This window comes from Mytilus californianus, unplaced genomic scaffold (genome assembly GCF_021869535.1).
Source record: "Mytilus californianus isolate M0D057914Y unplaced genomic scaffold, xbMytCali1.0.p SCAF_73, whole genome shotgun sequence".
In the NCBI taxonomy this organism is placed as follows: domain Eukaryota; kingdom Metazoa; phylum Mollusca; class Bivalvia; order Mytilida; family Mytilidae; genus Mytilus; species Mytilus californianus.
In genome coordinates this window covers 677,018-687,180 of record NW_026262727.1, presented here as the reverse complement: position 1 = coordinate 687,180, position 10,163 = coordinate 677,018, and positions in this window count along the sequence as shown.

Sequence of the window (10,163 nt, the reverse complement as noted above, 5' to 3'; positions counted from 1 at the left end):
AAAATGCAAAGTAGCAGTTTGCCATTTTCATTCATTCCTGTCAAATTGTATGTTTAATTGAGTAACTGTAGACTGACAAACTGTGTAAATCTATCAAACCTGAGCTACCACAAGTATAAAATGTTTATGCCGGTAAGGAATAATCAAGAAAAAGGTCAATTTTATTCATGAATACAACAAATATACCAATTTGACACTTAAACTCCTTTACACGACAGGTCAGTCCTATCGTGTCCTAAATATTTATGCGGAGCACATTGAATTGTTGTACCAGCAATTTAATTCCTGCCACAGAAGCCTAAACCAACTAACTGCTGATTCAGTAAAGTATGTTTAGGTGCAAATTAACCCTTTTTAACAGCCTTTGCAAGTCCCTAGAAAAACATTCGCATTCCTCAACACAGATTGCTATTTACACATGGAGCACTCCAAAATGTTGTACCAAGGAGTATAATTCCATATGAGGCATATGCTTTGGTATTCTCAGAGTGTTCTTTACATACACCTGTGCTGTCTCCTCTTATAAATGTCGGTTAAAAATAGGCAGTGCCATTCTATGTTGCATAGTAAGGTGGAGCACCTGCTAATGTTGTACCAGGAATAAGCATGTTACAGTTATTAGTTGGCTTTTTTATCGACCTATAACTTTTGAATGCCTGAGCTGATGTTCCAAAACCAGACTGCACAATTTGCCCAATTGAATGCCCATTCCAAAACGTTAAACATTTTGGAAATCGAACGGTAAACAACGGAGCTATGATTTTTCAAAGTTTGCCATGTACACTTCCGTGTTCCATACTACGTCTAATATGTAAACAAATACCCATGTGTTCTTTATCGACCTATAACTTTTGAATGCCTGACCTGATCTTCCAAACCTAGACTGCACAATTTGCCCAATTGAATGTCCTTTCCAAAACGTTAAACATTTTGTAAATCAAACGGTTAAAAACGGAGCTATGACTTTTTCAAAGTTTGCCATATAGCCTCCCGTATTCCTTACTACGTCTGATATGTAAACAAATACCCAAGTCTTCTTTAACGGCTATACACATTTTATTTTCACTATCAAGTCAGCACAATTTCCGCAGTTAAATGTCTCTTCCAAAACACTAAACAGTTTATACATCGGACCGTAAACAACGGAGCTACGATTTTTCAAACTTTGCCTATATTCCTAATTGGATTATCTTCCCTGAATTCAAATTTTGTGTCACACCTTGTTTGAGGAAATTATTACACAAAGCCTACTATATAAAGCACTCAGTACACATATGCTAATGGGGGGAACCCTTGTATCCAAGGCATGTCGCGCATGCGCACTCAGACTTTATAAATAAATAAATAAAAATTTTAACTATAATTTAACTCTAACACTCCAGCATTTATCCGACCAGTTAAAAAAAAAAAAAAAAAAAAAAAAAATAATAAATATAATTTAACTCAAACAGTCCAGCATGAGGCATAAAAGTACTTAAATATCATATAAAAGAAGAAATATTGGCACTTTTTATATCTGTCGACAAAGTTTTTAGTCTCCATACACTGAAAACTATAAACCAAAAAGAATAAAATAGGTTGCCGGTATGGAATAACCTTGAAAAAGGTCAATGTTGACACCCTATATTGATGAGTACAACACATATAGCAATTTGAAACTTAAAATCCTTCAGTCTAATGTCTAACAATCAATTTTGAGGTACAAAAAGTACTCAATTACAAAGCCGGTACAAGAATATCAATAAAAAGAAAGAAATATTGTCGCCTTTTATTGTTATCGACACAAATAAAAGTAACCGTAGACTTATACATTGTCAAATTATCCATCCTAAGAATGAAATGTTTATACCGGCACAGAAGTATCATCAAAAAGAAAGAAATATTGTCGCCTTTTATTGTTATCGACACAAATAAAAGTAACCGTAGCCTTATACAGTGTCAAATTATCCATCAAAAGAATAAAATGTTCATGCTGGCACACAAGTATCATCAAAAGGATAGATATTGGCACCATTTATAGATGCAGACAACAAATACAGCAACCTGAAACATTCATTTCTTCACTTTTGTGTCTGAGAATACATCTAAACTCATAAATATTATACAACATATGAAGTATTGTCACTTTTAGTTGGTATCGACATAAATATCAGTAACCGTACACTTATAAATCTCTCAATTGTTGTCAAATTATGCCTTCTTATAAATGTCGACAAATGTTTTAGTAACCGTAGACTCCAAACCTGTGTAAAACTATCAATCCTCAGGTACCGAAAGGATAAAATGTTAATGCCGGTAAGTAATAACCAAGAAAATGGTCAATATTGGCACCCTATATTGCTGAATGCAACAAATATAGCACTTCAAAACATTTATTCTTTCACTTTTATGTCTGACAATCCATTTGAATGTATCAAATGTCCTCTATTACCAGGCCGGTACAAGAATATTATAACAAAGATGAAATAGTGTCGCTTTTAATTGTTTCGCGACATAAATATTAGTAACCGTACACTTATAAATCTCTCAATTTGTGTCAAATCATTCATTCTTAGATTCAAATAATGATGCCGGACCAGAAAAATCAGGAAGAAGGGAAGATATTGGCACCTTTTGTTGATACCGACAACAAATTTTGTTATTTAAACTTGTTTTCATTCCCATTTAATGTCAAACAACCCATCAGGATGTATTTAAAAGTGCTCAATTATAAGGCCAGTACCAGAATATCATTCAAAAGAAGAAATATTGGCTCTTTTTATTCTTGTCGACAAAAGTTTTAGTATAACCGTAGACTTAGGAAGCGCTTAATTTTTGAAAAAAATTTCATCGCGAGGTACATAAAGAATAAAATTATTATGCCGGTAGAGAATATTCAAGGAAAAGGGTAAATATTGGCCCAAGATATTGATGAATACAACAAATATAGCAGCTTGACACTTAAACTCCTTCATGAAAGGCTATTATTTCTTAACATTTAGGTGGAGCACATTGGATCTTTGTACCACAGTTTCTGACACGTTTTCTTCGGCGACCTCTAACTTTTGAATGCCCCGATACATTTTCAATATCAAGACACCAAAATGTGCGCAATTGACTGCCCATTATAAAACGTTAAACATTTTGGAAATCGAACGGTAAACAACGGAGCTATGATTTTTCAAAGTTTGCCATGTACACTTCCGTGTTCCATACTACGTCTAATATGTAAACAAATACCCATGTGTTCTTTATCGACCTATAACTTTTGAATGCCTGAACTGATCTTCCAAACCTAGACTGCACAATTTGCCCAATTGAATGTCCTTTCCAAAACGTTAAACATTTTGTAAATCAAACGGTTAAAAATGGAGCTATGATTTTTTCAAAGTTTGCCATATAGCCTCCCGTATTCCTTACTACGTCTGATATGTAAACAAATACCCAAGTCTTCTTTAACGGCTATACACATTTTATTTTCACTATCAAGTCAGCACAATTTTCGCAGTTAAATGTCCTTTCCAAAACACTAAACAGTTTATACATCGGACCGCAAACAACGGAGCTACGATTTTTCAAACTTTGCCTATATTCCTAATTGGATTATCTTCCCTGAATTCAAATTTTGTGTCAACTTGTTTGAGGAAATTATTACACAAAGCCTACTATATAAAGCACTCATTACACATATGCTAATGGGGGGAACCCTTGTATCCAAGGCATGTCGCGCATGCGCACTCAGACTTTGAAAAAGGTCAATGTTGACACCCTATATTGATGAGTACAACACATATATAGCATTTGAAACTTAAAATCCTTCGCTCTAATGTCTAACAATCAATTTTGAGGTACAAAAAGTACTCAATTACCAAGCCGGTACAAGAATATCAATAAAAAGAATGAAATATTGTCGCCTTTTATTGTTATCGACACAAATAAAAGTAACCGTAGACTTATACAGTGTCAAATTATCCATCCTAATGATGAAATGTTTATACCGGCACAAAAGTATCATCAAAAAGAAAGAAATATTGTCGCCTTTTATTGTTATCGACACAAATATAAGTAACCGTAGACTTATACAGTGTCAAATTATCCATCAAAAGAATAAAATGTTCATGCTGGCACACAAGTATCATCAAAAAGGATAGATATTGGCACCATTTATAGATGCAGACAACAAATACAAATCCTCCTAAACTCATAAATATCATACAACATATGAAATATTGTCACTTTTAGTTTGTATTGACATAAATATCAGTAACCGTACACATATAAATCTCTCAATTGTTGTCAAATTATGCATTCTTATAGTTGTCGACAAATGTTTTATTAACCGTAGACTCCCAACCTGTGTAAAACTATCAATCCTCAGGTACTGAAAGGATAAAATGTTAATGCCGGTAAGTAATAACCAAGAAAATGGTCAATATTGGCACCCTATATTGCTGAATGCAACAAATATAGCACTTCAAAACATTTATTCTTTCACTTTTATGTCTGACAATCCATTTGAATGTATCAAATGGCCTCTATTACCTGGCCAGTACAAGAATAATAGAACAAAGATGAAATAGTGTCACTTTTAATTGTTTCGCGACATAAATATTAGTAACCGTACACTTATAAATCTCTCAATTTGTGTCAAACCATTCATTCTGAGATTCAAATAATGATGCCGGACCAGAAAAATCAGGAAGAAGGGAAGATATTGGCACCTTTTGTTGATACCGACAACAAATTTTGTTATTTAAACTTGTTTTCATTCCCATTTAATGTCAAACAACCCATCAGGATGTATTTAAAAGTGCTCAATTATAAGGCCAGTACCAGAATATCATTCAAAAGAAGAAATATTGGCTCTTTTTATTCTTGTCGACAAAAGTTTTAGTATAACCGTAGACTTACGAAGCGCTTAATTTTTGACAAAATTTTCATCGCGAGGTACATAAAGAATAAAATTATTATGCCGGTAGAGAATATTCAAGGAAAAGGGTAAATATTGGCCCAAGATATTGATGAATACAACAAATATAGCAGCTTGACACTTAAACTCCTTCATGAAAGGCTATCATTTCTTAACATTTAGGGATCGTTGTACCACAGTTTCTGACACGTTTTCTTCGGCGACCTATAACTTTTGAATGCCCCGATACATTTTCAATATCAAGACACCAAAATGTGCGCAATTGAATTCCCTTTCCAAAACGCTAAACAGTTTAAAAATCGGACGGTCAACAACAGAGATACGATTTTTTCAAAGTTTGCCTATAAGCCTTATCAGATTATCTCCCCTGAATTTCAATATGCAAATTTTGGCATACCTTCTTCAGGAAATTGTTACAAAAAGACTACTATATATACAACTAAGTATGTATTACTATAGGGGGACCCTTGAATCCAAAACATATCGGCGCATGCGCACTTGAAAGGGTTAGGGTTAGAAAAAAAGATCCGGCTAACCCAAACCCTAACCCTAACCCTAATTTGGGTTAGGGTTAACCCTAACCCTCATATATTCATACGCCAGCCATATCACAACCCTTAATAGTCAGCCTACACCCCAGGTGCCCCCCTCTATATGATACCTAACCCTAACCCTAACCCTAACCCTAACCCTAACCCTAAACCCTAAACCCTAACCCTAACCCTAACCCTAACCCTAACCCTAACCCTAACCTAACCTAACCCTAACCCTAACCCTAACCCTAACCTAACCCTAACCCTAACCCTAACCCTAACCCTAACCCTAACCCTAACCCTAACCCTAACCCTAAACCCTAACCCTAACCCTAACCCTAACCCTAACCCTAACCCTAAACCCTAACCCTAACCCTAACCCTAACCCTAACCCTAACCCTAACCCTAACCTAACCCTAACCTAACCCTAACCTAACCCTAACCTAACCCTAACCCTAACCCTAACCCTAACCCTAACCCTAACTTTACTGTTAGTTTTATCATGGGTGTGTTGCATTCTTTTTTACCTCTAGAGAAATGCCTCATTAAAAACACACTGACAAGGCTACAAATTATTGAAGTTATAAAGTAATGTTGTTTTTTTTTTTATATGACAATTCGTTATTCTCATCTCATGTCTTTAACAGCTTACATTTTTTTTTCGTTATTTACATTTTAAAAATCAAAATAAATACCTGATATCTACACTGATTATCTTTCAACCGACGTCTATCAAAAACAAAAGACCTGCAATTCCATAATAAAGAATAAAAATTAAACCTTATCCTCACATGATCATCACTTGGCCACACCTACTAAACACCACGTGACGAAAAAGTGACGTTGACGAGATGAACCACGAAATGAACTCGTAAATATGTTATAACCCTAACCCTAATTAGGTTCCCGAATATGGTTTGGGGTTAGCGCGGTATATTTTGTCGCCAAGCGATTAGGTGCCTTAACATCAAAGGGTTAGAAGGGGGTTTGGGGGATATATTCAATCCCTAATAAGACCTTCCCATAAAAAAAAAGGGGGTCAAATTTTTTTTAGGGGGGACAAAGATAATGGCTACTAAAAACTACCGCTAACCATATTGGCCGCCGTCCATGGTTAGAAAAAAACTTTGGGTGGTCTGAGGGGGTCGGGACATGACGCAACTTTTGACCCCAAACCGCGCCTAACCCCCTGCAAAATATAGGAATCCCCCCTTTTATTTTAGGCTATTGACAATAAGGGGCCCAGGTTGAGTATACTAGGATGAGCTTCTAAAATTTTTATGTATTTTATTTTCTTGTCAAGTCAACAATTTTTTTATCCTTTAAGTTTCGACAAAGATTTTTATAGGGCAAGTAGACCTCATAGGGACCTCCCTTTGGGCAAAACTTGCAGGGATTCTATCGGACGGAATTTTTTTTTTGCCACTTTGAAAATTTCGTCAAGTAGCCATTTCCCGCTTGTGGTTAATTTTCGGTAGCCATTACCTTAACAGCTGAAACTTTTTTATTATAAGAGGTGTAATTATCACTGATAGCTCAAAATGAAGGTAATAAAATTCGGTATAATAGGGTATTAACATAATAATCATTATCGTGGTCTGTCGTGGTATGGTTAAGCACTGAATTCGGTAGCCATTTACCGCACAGTTTTAGAAATCAAAGTTTTGGATGAACTTATTTTTTTCTTGACAAATCTTCCTGTTACGTATAATTTTAGACTACATCACTAAAATGCCACTTTTTTTTCCCCAAAACTAATGCATTTTGCATCATTTTATACCATTTTGGCCTCAAAGTTAAAGACCTCCATATTTTCTATGAAAGCCAATACAAAGGAAAAAAAAAAAGGCGTTAACTAGACAACCGTGCAAACCAATCTACATATATTTTATTTAAAAACCAGTAATATTATGAGAATTCAGACCAACCCTAATTTTTGCACCAGTTGTCAATTACCGCGAATATGATTGCTGCAGACCAATATCCTTTGGCCGAAAATATGTTCGTATTATATTAATCAAATCCACAAACTTTCGCTTGATTCTCTTTGCATTTACAAAAAATAGCAATCTCGGATTTGATTTTGGTTACTCTGTTTTGTGGTCTGAACCTCTTTTGTTTAGGGACAATAATAAAAAAGTAAGGACTTAAAATAAAGATAAAGGACTAAATTCTTCAAATATAAGACTAAACAGACCATCACAAGAGGATTTCATCATTTTCAGACAATTTCAAAAAAGGCATTTTTCGAGATAATTATTTTCAAATTTTTTTTTTTATCATTATCTTTTCCTTTAAGTCTCGAAAACTGCGATCCCTATGCTTCACATAACATAAATCCTTTTTCTGATATTTCTAACCCAAAAAAAATAAATATCACCCCTAACCATGCCTATGGATTCAAAAAATGGCATTTTCATATATTTTTCAACAAAACCTTACCCAACTGTTCCATTTTCATCATACCGTTCCGTGTATCGTTCTGTTCCGTATCGTTCCCTATCATACTGAACCGTTCCATGATACTGTACCGTACCACGATACTGTACTGTACCACGATACTGTACTGTACCACGATACCGTACCGTACCACGATACCGTATCGTTCCATACCAAAAACCAATACCGTTCTACAATACTGTTCCAAACTCATATACCATACCGTACCACATGATACCGATCCTAAAAATTCTCTTCCTAACATAAGAGCAGTGTACCGTACCACGATACTGTACCGTTCCATTGCACCGTACCAAACTACGTTATTATACTGTACCACACTATATCGTTCCACACAATACCGTTACGTACACAACTGTTACCGTACCAAGTCACAACACGAAACTGTACCGTTCCACGATACCGTATCGTACTACGATACCGTTCCATACCACAAACCCTACATACATATCCACTTATACCCTTACACATACACATTAAGAGTTGTGCTGAAAACCACAAACACATACAGGGAAGGTTTGCAATTTTATATTGATACAATTAGTCCCGGTACCTCCAGAACGTTTAAAACAAAATCTATTTACATATATACATCAACACTTTTATTTGTCTATTTAATGGACAAATCCATCTGTATGTTGGTGATTTATGCAAATTCTATAGCCTCGCGTAAAGCCATGAGAGAAGTGATAGTCAATATCATTGAATCTCTATCCATGTCAGGTTTTTGGATGTGCTGTATAATGCCAAATACAGCATCCAAATCACTCATTTGATGAAACTTCAAAAAGAAAATTTCAGCAGACATGTTGACTGTTTCAGAATGTAAATGCAGTGTAAATTGGCAACCAGTGGCTTAAAGGAACTGACGCTGGAACAAAATGATGATTGACGGATGTCTAAGGTGTCAAATGACGTCATAATAGAATTGGCATTTCCCTAACTTTAGCTTGAGCATAAAGATGATTGACGGGTGTCAAATGACCTCATAATAGAATAAGGATGTTTCCAGTTTCAGCAAAACGTATAATTGTTTCTTATATAAAGAGTCAAAATGTGTATGAGGAAAAATGTTATAAATGTGTTGCGGTACTTGACTACTACGTTGTCATTTACCGCACTAAAGTAGTCAATTACCGCTGCCAAGTATCTAATTACCGCAATACAGTACCGATTTACCGCGACGGTAATTGGATACTTAGTAGCGGTAATTGACTACTTTATTGCGGTAAATGGGTACCTGGTACTCAATTACCGCTGTACAGTAACCGTTTACCGTAGCGGGAAATGACTACTTGATAGCGGTAAATGACTACTTGATAGCGGTAAATAGTAACCTAGTAGTCAATTCCCGCTGTACAGTAGCCCATTACCGCCACGGTAATTGGATACTTGATAGCGGTAATTGGATACTTGATAACAGTAAATGGTAACCTAGTAGTCAATTACCGCTGTACAGTATCACATTACCGCCACGGTAATTGGATACTGTGTTGCGGTACTTGACTACTATGTTGTCATTTACCGCACTAAAGTAGTCAATTACCGCTGTAAAGTAACCCATTACCGCCACGGTAATTGGATACTCTATTGCGGTACTTGACTACTATGTTGTCATTTACCGCACTAAAGTTGTCAATTACCGCTGTACAGTACCGATTTACCGCGACGGTAATTTGATACTTAGAAGCGGTAATTGACTACTATAGTGCGGTAATTGGCAACCTAGGCGTCAATTACCGCTGTACAGTAACCGTTTACCGTAGCGGTATATGACTACTTGATAGCGGTAAATGGTAACCTAGTAGTCAATTGCCGCTGTTCAGTAACTATTTACCGTAGCGGGAAATGACTACTTGATAGCGGCAAATGACTACTTGATAGCGGTAAATGGTAACATAGTAGTCAATTGCCGCTGTACAGTTACCATTTACCGTAGCGGTAAATGACTACTTGATAGCGGTAAATGGTAACATAGTAGTCAATTGCCGCTGTACAGTAGCCTATTAACGCCGCGGTAAATGTATACTGTTTTGCGGTAAATGACTACTTTTTAGCGGTAAAAGGATACTTTATCGCGGTAATTGAATACTTTATTACGGTAATTGGATACAAAATTGATATATGGTATGTAAAATCTCTTGAATGTTTCAGATTTCTTGAGTAACATCATTGCTTCGTCAGAAGATGAAAATCAATAGGCAAAGACTTATGTTGTCTTTTTTGTTTTTTTGCCAGTAAGAGGCCTATGTCACCTTTCC